The sequence below is a fragment of the Lineus longissimus genome, chromosome 1 (genome assembly GCF_910592395.1).
Source record: "Lineus longissimus chromosome 1, tnLinLong1.2, whole genome shotgun sequence".
In the NCBI taxonomy this organism is placed as follows: Eukaryota; Metazoa; Nemertea; class Pilidiophora; order Heteronemertea; family Lineidae; genus Lineus; species Lineus longissimus.
This window is the reverse complement of record NC_088308.1, coordinates 11,633,414-11,645,096: the sequence shown is the minus strand read 5'-3', so window position 1 is coordinate 11,645,096 and position 11,683 is coordinate 11,633,414. Positions and strand designations below refer to the sequence as shown.

At 42.2% G+C, this 11,683-nt stretch overlaps 1 long non-coding RNA gene across 1 annotated transcript; it reads left to right on the top strand.

Annotated features, from left to right (window-relative positions):
• The first annotated feature begins 9,888 nt into the window (after nt 1-9,888).
• Nucleotides 9,889-11,295, top strand: LOC135490818 (uncharacterized). The gene is made up of 3 exons (XR_010447777.1): nt 9,889-10,241; nt 10,801-10,989; nt 11,158-11,295. It is a non-coding gene; the product is annotated as an uncharacterized LOC135490818 (long non-coding RNA).
• Nucleotides 11,296-11,683: the final 388 nt, after the last annotated feature.

The window sequence follows — 11,683 nt, the reverse complement described above, 5'->3', positions numbered from 1 at the left end:
GGCGTTATATTTGATAAACATTTCTCCTTCAAGGCCCACGTGTCGGCCACCGTCAAGCGGGCAAATCTCGCAATTCGTAACATTGCTCGTGTCAGAAAATATCTTACAATGGACACAGCAAAGTTGTTTGCCAGTCTGCTTGTGACATCAAAGATTGACTTCTGTAACTCTCTCCTTGTCGGTTTGCCCTCTACAACTATTCTTCCACTCCAAAGAGTTCAAAACTCCGCTGCGCGACTCGTAACAAGAACCCGGAAGTCAGCGCATATTACTCCAATCCTCGAGGAACTGCACTGGCTTCCCGTCGCGCAGCGGATTCATTACAAAATCCTGGTTTTTGCGTTCAAGGCAATTCACAATCTTGCCCCATCCTACCTCTGTGAACTGGTCAGTGTGAAGCGTCCGTCCCGGGCGCTCCGATCATCAGTTGGTGTTCATTTGTCACAGCAAAGGTCAATCATCCCATCATATGGGGACCGGGCCTTTCCTGTGGCGGCTTCGGCGATGTGGAACGAGTTGCCTTTGCCTTTGGGGCTGACGCTTTGCACTGACATCAACATCTTTAAATCAAATATAAAGAGCCTTCTGTAAAGCGCCTTGAGCGGGACTAGTGCCTGGATACGTGCGCTATAACAAGTTGCATTATTATTATTATTAAGTCCATTTCATCCAGTCAGATGCTTCGATTAGTGTCACATGACAAAATGCCCGACAAACTGTGTGGCTCCAAAGTCACTCTGGGTCAAAATAAGCCGAAAATGAAGAGAAAAACACTGAATGAAGGAAATTTTGGATCTACTAGATAGGTAGGTATCCTTAGAAGTTTTAAATGGCCCTGGCTAATAGTAAACCTGTGGCAAACTTCCACAGTGTACGACTGCTGAAGCTCATTGGAGATAGAACCTGCTGACACCCATGTTCAGGGAATTTGTCACACTGGTAGTTAGTACAGTGGAGATCAGATAGAACCTGATGGCATTTGCAACAAATTACAAAAGGACTTTGTTCTCTTACAATTTTTGCAAACCTTTCAGTCTCCTTCAAATGTCAATAAGCCCTATTTACACGGTGCCTGTTCGATCTGCATCGAGGCCACTTGCACTTCAGGTATAGGCCGGTTATAAAAGCACCATCTAAATGCGATTCAACGAGCCTGAATCCGGATTGAGGCGCGTTCCAAATTTCAGTCTCGGGCTGGCGTTCAGTGGATTTAGGCTAGTTTAGGCCGGTTGTATTTTGTCGTCTATAATATATGTGAACGCGCCTCGGGCTGGTTCGTAGTGGCTACTTTACTGTACTTTAGCTCAATCTAGATCGAGGCTTGTTTGACTAAATGAAATTTTATATCTCATGCTCAAGTGAGACTAATGGTTACGTGCGTGTATCTGTGTAAATAAACTGTTGTCTATGGATCTGAAATCTCGCAATGATTTTCTGACGGATCCGTGATCGTTGGTGCCGGAGTAAACTCCATCGGACGCAATCTCTGGGCGTTGATGAATTCTGCTTGATCATGACAGAAAGGGATGGTTGGGAGGGGTTACCCTATAAGCCCCTACGGCAGAGAGGGATGGTTTGGGTAGGGATTAGCCTATAGTATCGGTTTCTGAAAGAGAAGGGGACAGGATTTGGGAGGGTACCCAAATGGCCTTGGTTATAGTCAAACTTTAAGGAGGATCTGAAATTGTCAATGGTGACACCTGTGTTGACTAACATCTATAGGCGAAGCCTGAAATGCACTACTGCTCAAAATACACAAAAACAAAAGATTATTATCAGACAGTTATATCACCAAAGCCCATAGGCCTACTGTTCATGGACACTGCTTATAATGTACCCCCAAAATTTTTAATCACTCTCAGCACTTACATGACTGTACGCACCCACTAAAAATATATAAATGCCTAAATATCATGATTAATAATGCATTCTCTCTTGCAGGAGTTCAGAATTCAGTGAAGCAGAGGATGACTCAGATCTGGATGCTGACTTTAAACTCAATGAGGGTGACATGGAGGATGAGTCGACAACTAGCAGTTCAGAAGATGAAAAAGAAAACCAAAGGAAAATTAGAAAGAAGATGAAGGGACAGAAGAGGAGCAAGGTAAGCTGGAGCAAAAAACTCAAAGCCCGCTGAATTAAAATCATGCATGATTGTAATAATGTGACAGGATTACATGACATTGTTGGCCAAGGACTTGCATTGTTCAAAATCAACGCAGTTTAGTGGTTGTAAGCCCCAAAGCGTGTGGTCATAGATAAATCGTAGATTCCTGCATGTTAACAAGAGGCCCAAGGGCCTGGCGCTCAGCTGAGTTGTTGCTGCGTTGTTCGTATATATTACATTACTCGTCAAACTCTACTAAACTAAGGACTCAAAGCCTAAGGATATTAGCTTCTGGATGTGTAACAGTGAATTACGGTAGACTGGCGCAATCTACTTCAAGCAAGCTCCACCCTTGCAATGTGTGCGCAAACAGATAACCTAACCTATATTGGACCATCAATTCTACACACAGCAACATGATTCATCCTCAGCTGTTACCATGATGATGATGATGATGATCCTTTTCGCAAATTGGTCGTCTTCTGTCTTTCTTCCATACTTCAGTGCCACCGGATGTAGTCTGCCCTTGTGGAGGGATCCTTTCAGCACCGGGACACAAGAATCCATGCGAATTGAATCACATGGAGAGACTAGCCCAATCACCCGCTTTTGGCTGGGTAGAAATGGGTAAATCTCGCAGACTGGACCTTAAACTCTACTGCCGACGTGTGAGGCCGGTCTGACAGATGAGTAAGTGGGGTCCACCTAATGCAGAAGGCACCAGTTTCCCTAACTAAAAGGGTAACATTAACAAAATGCTCTACCCAACTCTATTATTGCCTAAAGGCCTGTGTACACTAGTAAAATACAGGGCCTTGAAGGGCTTGTTGCAAAATTGTTGTAAAAATGTTGGTAAAATGTTGGTAAAATGTTGGTAAAATGTTGGTAAAATGTTGGTAAAATGTTGCTAATATTTTACTAGTGTACACCCTGCTTAAGTCAAGTGAAACTCTTAACAAACCTTAGCAGAATGCCACCATTGAAATGTTGATAATAATGATAGCAAGTAAAAACTTTAAACAGATAGACTTGATTTTTTTAACCAACTGCCACACGCGGTTTTCTTTATTTAGTAAATTTTGAGGTAAGTATTACAGAATGAAATACTTGAATACTAGAATTGCCTGGCTCTTCTGATGATTGCACTGGTGAACACCGAAGTCGATGGGATGTGCAAAGTCATAGCTCGATCCTCTCTCTTGGTCATCTTTGAGATGTAGTCACCAAATATGTTCAAATGCAGCTGCAGATCATTCCTGTCCTGCAAAACATGATGAGGAGATAACATTTTAATTTTGATAGAATAGGTAAGCTAGCCAAGTTTTATATCAAATACAAGGCCAACAACAACTGATAAGGCGCTAGGGCCGAATGATCAAGGAAGTTCATTGATATGATTGGGAATACATTGTGATAAGAGTGATGAATCGGCCCCGTTTGAAGCATTGTGCTATGTACAGTGTGCAAGTGTCAGTGTGTATCATATCGCATTTACTGTTTGTTGACATTTCAAATCGCTGGCGTCGATCCTCAATTACACTGTTTATGTACATTGGCAACCTTACCCGATGATATCAGAACGATGTTTATTATTGTCTTGTTTATTCACATTAGTTCTGCTATGTGACAAGAGTTATTTGTTGAGAAATCCATGATTTAAAGCCGGACTTTGACATCGTTTCTCAGACCAACCAAGCTGCATTTCGCAGATCGTTTTTCAACGATCGTCGACGAACTATTTCAAATTAATCACATCCAATTAAACAATCCAAGCCTTCCCTAATGTCATCAACATGCAATAACACAAGCAGCCAAATATTGTCGCCTATGAAATTGTGAATTTAATGAGAACTTACCTCTGAATTGACAGAACGCGATCTATTCCATAGCATGGTCTCCTTACGTCTGAACTGCGCAGACTCGAGACGTGACGTTCGCTGCATGTGTGATTGGACGTGGGATAACTCGCGCGAAATTTAAAATGCTCTTCTTGGGGGGTGCTCACTAAATTGCGCCAGTAACACCACCTGGTGAGAAATTCATGAACTACGCCTATTGATAATGAAAGAGAAAGCTTTGCTCTATAAAATTAGATTTGATTCATGATCCCCAACTGAGAAATCAGCTGCTGGAAAAGTTTTTGGAAAATTTCGCTTGGTGCCACCTAGTGGCCAAACCGCTCATCCTGCCGGACCCACATTTGGTCTATTCAGGAGTCCTGAAGGGCCTCAACGCCTCAGAGGGAAAATCTATCGCCTATCCGCCATAGTTTTGAAACGTGCCTGTTTAACGGACAGACAGACAGACAGACAGACAGACAGACAGACAGACAGACAGACAGACAGACAGACAGACAGACAGACAGACAGACGGACACTCATTCTACCATTTACTCATATGAATAGCTTTTCAGCTGAGCTAAAAAAATGAATTCATTCACCTGAACCTGTCATTTTGTGTTTCTTTTAGGTCAATCATAGGCCTGCCCAAGACAAAGTTACCCGACCCACTGCTCAGGCCGAGATCGCCGACACTTCAGAACAGAACAGAGCTGATCATCATGCTGATCAGGATGAAGGTACCCGTCCCACTGCTCAGGCCGAGATCGCGGACACTACAGAACCGAACAGAGCTGATCATCATGCTGACCAGGATGAAGTTTCCTGTCCCACTGCTCAGGCCGAGATCGCCAACACTACAGAACAGAGGAGAGCCGATCATCATGCTGACCAGGATGGTTTACGTCCAACTGTACGTAGGCATCAGAGAACTGATAAACCCCTGACAAGGAAACGTCAGAGGCACCCAGAATCCTGGAAGCGCAATGTTCGGAAAAAGTTGAGACAAAGTGGGTCACAATATATTGATTGCAATGGTAAAGCACAGCCAGCAAGGGGGATAAAAACAAAAAAAGATTGCACAAAATGCAGATTCAAGTGTACACTAAACTTTTCAGAAGAGGATCAAGAGCGCATTTTTAATGATTTTTGGACCCAAGATGCTAATGAAAAAAGGCAGTTCTAGGCTAGGACAACATTAGTAGCATTACCAGAAAGAAAGCGTACCAAAAGTGATGTCAGTCGCAAGAAGAAGAGTTTACTGTACTACCTTCCATCCGACGGCAAAAATGTTTGTGTCTGCAAAACTTTCTATCTGACGTCGTTAGATATCAGTCAAAAGAGAGTTATAAACCACTACAAAACAAACCAAGATGCAGCAGGAACACCAACGCACCATCTTTGGGGGAAAAAAACTAACAAATCAGTACCAGAGAGTGTGAAAAATGATATAAGAAACCATCTAAATTCCCTTCCACGTGTTGAACCCCACTATGCCAGGGCAGACACAAATAAGGAATATGTTTGCCAGTGGGGGCTATCCGTCACAGCTTTGTACCGAAAGTATGTTGAGTGGTGTGAAACCCAAGGGAAGATGGCTGGAAAACTTCACCTATACAATATCGCGTTCCATTTCCCGAAAAAAGACAGGTGCGACAAGTGTGAAGAGAAAAAGGCCAACAGCAATCTAACAGATGAAGAACGAGCACAGTACAAAAAACACATGAAGGACAAGCTTGAAACCAAGGAGGAAAGGGACAGAGATCGCCTAAACAGAGACTCATTCACCATCTGCTTTGATCTCGAAAATGTGTTTGCACTTCCCCACACTAATGTTTCAAATTTCTTCTATAAGAGAAAGTTGAACGTGTTCAACATGACAGCACATTGTTCGGTCGACAAAAAAGGTTATGGGGCTATTTGGAATGAAGCTCAGAAGGGACGAAGTGGTGATGATATTGCAAGTTCAGTGGTGAAAGTCATTGACGCCATTGTAACTGACCATGCAGAAGACCCCGCATTAGCAAAATAACACTCTGGAGTGATTCATGCGTGCCGCAAAAACAGGAATAGTGTGTTCTCTACTGCCATAAAACATTTCTTGACCACTCATCCCATTGTGAATGAGATAGAGCACAAGTATTGTGCACCAGGTCATAGCTCCATTCAGGAAGTGGATAATATCCACAGTAAAATTGAAATTGCCTGTGGACCTGCAGAAATCTACAGTCCAGTCAGTCTGATGAGAATCCTCACAACCTTCAACAATTTGCAGGTAATTCAAATGAGACCAGAGGATTTCAAGAACTATCAGGATATTTCAGGCAAGTGCAGGAAATATTCCGAAGTACCGTACACAAAAGTGAAGAGTCTGTTATACACGAGGGATGAAACTAAAATCATCACGTACAAAACCAGTTTTTCACAAGATGAGGATTTCAAGGCGGTGACTGTAATTAGTAGAGTGGAGACAAGAAATGTAGCTCCAAATAGACCGACTGATATAATTGCTGATCTATTCCGAGGGTTAAAGACAGCACGGTGCAACCAGGGTGTTTCAGATGCCAAAAAGAAAGATATCAAAGCAATGTTGAAGTATATGCCTCATACAGACAAGGCATACATGTCCATTCTTGCTGAAAATTAAGTTCCAGTTTGGATGCATGCACATGTATGATATTGATTGTACTGGTGACAAGCAAGACCCTTTCTGAGGGGGCCGCGTAATGGGCGTCCGGAGATAAAATCTGTGTGAATATGGGCATTTTTATGGTTAATATGTTATGTACCTACGTATCTACAGTTAAGAAAAGAAATGAAGAAATGACTTTGTGGTACCGGGTAACAGTTTTTCTGAGGTGCGTCCAGAAAGTGGGTAGGAATCGAGATCTGGGGATGCGGAGGTCTCGAGAAAATCTGTTTTCACAAAATCATTGGCGTTTTTTCCCCATTTCTTTTCTAAACTGTAGACAAATATGTATATTACACATTAAAACCCACAAAAATGCCCATATTCACACAGGAATGTGTTGCCGACACGCAGATTTTATCTCCGAACGCACAGAAAAGTTCTCGACGCCCATTAGGCGGTCCATTTCTGAGGCCCAGCCAACTCTCTTGCCTCAGGCCTAAATATCATATGATGTCAGCGCCCATGTCGGCAGCAACGAGTAGTCTATTTCCCTCTTGAGTTTGCTAATGATTCAGATCCCATAGCAATGGTACATGTATTGGCAATTGTTTCTTAAAATGATACAGAATTCAAGTAGTCTCATAGATGTCCAAAAAATGCTGGAGAAAAGGGCAATCACAGAAGTAGTCAACCGAAGCACAGACTTATTTCTGAGTCACATCTTCCTTCGGCAGAAGAAAGATGGGACTTACAGACCAGTGTTCAATCTGAAGAATCTGAATGCATTCATCCCATACGAACACTTCAAAATGGAAACCACCCCAATGTTAAATGAAATGGCCAGGGGCCATTGTGCTCACCGTAAGTATTTTTAGTAGACAGTTACAGAAAGTGCTACAGTATGACAATGGTGAATATATTTTTAACTTTGACCTCAGTGACCCTGACAGGTAGGTCAAATAACAAACCAGAGTGATATGTGATGTAGACACATCCACCTGACCATAACAATTTCATCACTCGTTACACTACAGCAATCGGCAAAAAACGATTTCCAAGATGGCCGCCTAATTAAATCTATGGCACCAAATAAATAAAAAAATGAAGAAAATGTAAGATAGAACTCAGAAAAGAAAAAAGGAAAAGATGAAAAATAAAAATATTTTTGGCTGTCCTTGACCGGGATTTTGAACTCACGACCTTTGGATTGCCACAATACGAGGAAAAACCCACAAAACATGCAAATTCGGCCATATTTTAATTCCGATCTGGCTGAAACTTGGCATACAAATAGTGGCTTCTTAGATGCATCATTACACAAAATTAAAACTCTTTACATTGAACAACGACAAAACGTACCAAGAACGGTAAAGTTTTCAACTTTGACCTCTGTGAACTTGAAAGGTGGGTCAAATCAAAAACCCGTAAGATATGTGATGTATCCTTGCTAGGAGTACCTACCATGAAATTTTATCAAAAACAAATCAGTAATAAGCGAGAAATCACACTTTTTGAGTTTTGAGTTTGGGCCCCCTGGTGGCCAAGTCAATAATCAGACCGAACCAAAATTCCGTGTAAAAGGTCAACTGACCTAGGGGGTCATTTGTTCAAAGTTTCAAGTTCATTACTGTTGCGGTTGAGAAACGTGCCATAGTTACACTCAAACGGCAAATTTACGCCATTTGACCTCTGCGACCTTAAAAAGTAGGTCAAATCCGAAAAATCGTGCAACATCTGAGGTAACCTTGCTAGGGGTCATGCCATAAAAATTTCATCAAAAACAATTTGCTAATAAGCAGGCTACTGCACTTCTTACTTTTTCTGTATTGGCCCCCTGGTGGCAAGGCAAGAATCAGATCAGGCTGAAATTCAGCACCAGAGGTTATCTGATATAGGGGGTTATATGTACCAAGTTTCAAGCTCATAGCTTTGGTGGTTGAGAAACGTGCCATAGTTACACTCAAACGGCCAATTCACGCCATTTGACCTCTGCGACCTTGAAAAGTAGATCAAATTAAAAACCCGTTAGATATATGATGTATCCTTGCTATGAGTACCTACCACAAAAGTTTTATCGAAAACAAGTCACTAATAAGCGAGATATCACACTTTTTAGATATCCACATTTGGCCCCCTGGTGGCCAAGTAGAGAATCAGATCGGACAGAAATTTAATGTCACGGGTCATCTGACCTAGGGGGTCATGTGTATAAAGTTTTAAGTTCATAGGCCTAGCGGTTAAAAAACGTGCCACTGTTTTTGAACTAGGATACGACGGACAACGACGACGACGACGACGACGACGGACACTGCGGTATTGTATAGACTCCCCTACGGTGAGCCAAAAACCTACTGCAGCCAGGGGACTGGATGGTAAAAATAGACCTGAAAGATGCATAATTTTGCGTCCCAATGGCAGAAAACACAAGAAGGTTTCTTTGCTTCCAATGGAGGGGTAAGGCATACAAGTATCGGGTTCTTCCATTTGGCTTAGGCCCAGTTACACGGCTTTTCACCAAAATCCTGAAGGCCCCAAGAGACGACTGGGCTTCAGGCTAATGCTATTTTGGACGACCTCATTCTACTACACAAGGACCCATTGGTACTACAGAAGCAACTCCAGACCTGTGTTTGGTTGCTTCAGGCACTAGGCTTCATAATAAATTGGACCAAGTCAATCCTGAATCCATGCCAAGTGATGGATTCTTACCTAGGTTTTGTTGTAGACTCCATATACATACAGCTACAGTTACCAGAGGACAAGATTGTGCAGATATAAGCCAAATGCAAGGACATGGTGGCAGAGGACCAGACAACAGTCCGAGAGTTGGCACAACTAATAGGGAAATTAGCGGCGACAACCAGTGCGATTCTTTCCGGCCCCATGCACTCCAGAAACCTGCAGATGCTGAAGAGAGTAGCCTACGTTTGAGGGGTCAATCTTACGAGACCACAGTTACGCTCAACCCAGACTGCAAAGCAGACCTATTAGGGAGTTTCAAAATCCAAACGATAAACATAACCTTTACGACATTGAGGTGGCCATAATATTCCACTAGGGTTTGAACGTTTTCTGCTAACGTGCGATAAACCAGGTAATATGCCATTGTAAATGCTTCACTCTCCCGTACCGATTTACATGTGTCAATTGTATTGAATTCTATTTGGGAGAAGATTGTGGTGAACTAGGCCAAACGCCTTGACCCGAAGCATTAAGGTACATCATAATTAAGTCATGAAATGTCGTCTTCATGGCTTTACCGGACGGTGAAACCTCATATGGGGCCTTTTGTAGTGAAGTTGTCACGTGAACGCTGAACATTGGTGTCGGGATATATAAAAGACTTAGGCCTACACCACTTTGACTCTGACTTGGGGAGATAAACTGCAGCTATGTCGGCAGAAAAGAAGGAAGCAGAAAAGAGGAAAAAGTTTCGCTTTACAAGGGAGCAGGATGTTTACCTGCTCAGAGAGGTCTTGGCCGTGAATCCGTACGACGGCCCCGATCAAAAGAGCCAGAAAGCTAAATGGTGTATTGTTGCCACTCATCTGAATGACACTGAACAGGAGTTCAATGTTATCCATCGGCTCTGCAGAGAGCACACAGACTTACTACTCAAGAAATTTAAGAAAGACAATTGAGAAAGCCTGAAAAAGTGAAAAAAGTGAGTACAAATTATTTCCATCCATTGATGATTTCATAGGAGCCGTAGAGACATGGGAATTTCAGTAATTATGGTTCCCAGATCTTTCAGATCTGGGAACCATATTGTGCTTGGTCTTGGTGTCTGTGTGTCTGTGTGTGTGTCTGTTTGTGTGTCCGCTTGCCACACCTTTTTCAGAACTCCTGTACCAGTTACATCAACAATGTCCTCGCGCATTTTGCGTCATGGCGTCACCATGACTTCAATGCATTTTTCAAAATACAGACGACGTCGTTGGGCGTCACATCTGCTGTCGTGAGGACATTTCAAGATTGAATACAGTGGTCCTTTAAGGGTCAGAGGTCAAGGTCAAATGAAATTGTTCATAACTGCTTGTAGGCCATGGGAATTGTTCCCAGCTCATTTACAAATCACATAAATCTGGCGGGAACCATACGACATCAATCCGATGTCCCTTTCTTGTTTTGTATTTTTAATGCATAGGCTAATGGTCACATGTGACCACTGTATATGACAACTGTATGCATAAAAGGGTTTTAATGGCTAATTCTTTTTTCAGGAGTGGAGTTGATGAATGGTATGATGAACTGATGCAACTCCTTCAAGAACTCGTGGATCTTGTAAATGAACAGGAGACGGCATCAGAGGTAAAAAAAAGCGGAAACTAGTAACAAGAAGGAGGCTGCTCGAGAGAAAGCAGAACGCATCAGAGAAAATGCCATGAAGGGACAGGAAAGAAATGACAAAGGTAGGCTATGTATATCATGTACTTTATTCAGAGACGTCATGCAGTATCACTGGGATGAACTCCGGTACAAGACAAATGAAACGAAATAAATGGTGTCATGCAATACATGTACATGAAGATGTCTCCCCCATGAATGATATGCCTACTCTTTTTTTCATCTTTGTGCAGATTCGTAGTCGGAGATACAGCAGAAGAAAGAAGGCAAGGGTAGAAAACGCTATGCAAAAGATGATGTAATAAGGTACCTGGGAAAAAAGAATAAATCTGACGAACAACTGAAACGGGAGGAATTAAGTATCCGGCGCGAAGAACTCGAACTGGAAAAACGTAAAGTTGCAATCGAAGAGCAGAAATTAGAAGTAGACCGAAAAGAACGTGAAAATCGTTCTAAATTAGAGACGCAATAGAGAAGCCTTATTCTAGAAACATTGAAGGGAAAACTTTGAATGAACTAACTGTAACCTTTTACATCATGGACGGCTGTTAAGGATCAACTAATTAGTAAATCGCCATTTTGGAAAATGCCAGAAATAAATTTAATCAGTCTGGCCTAATTACTATGGGGTGCCGTTTGTAAATAAAGTATTTTGCAACTTTATATGCATATAATTTTATTATATTGCGACATGTCTGTGGTTGATGGATCCAGTACAAATGCATATGCATTTGTTAGTTTGGCCAGACTGGCATTCTG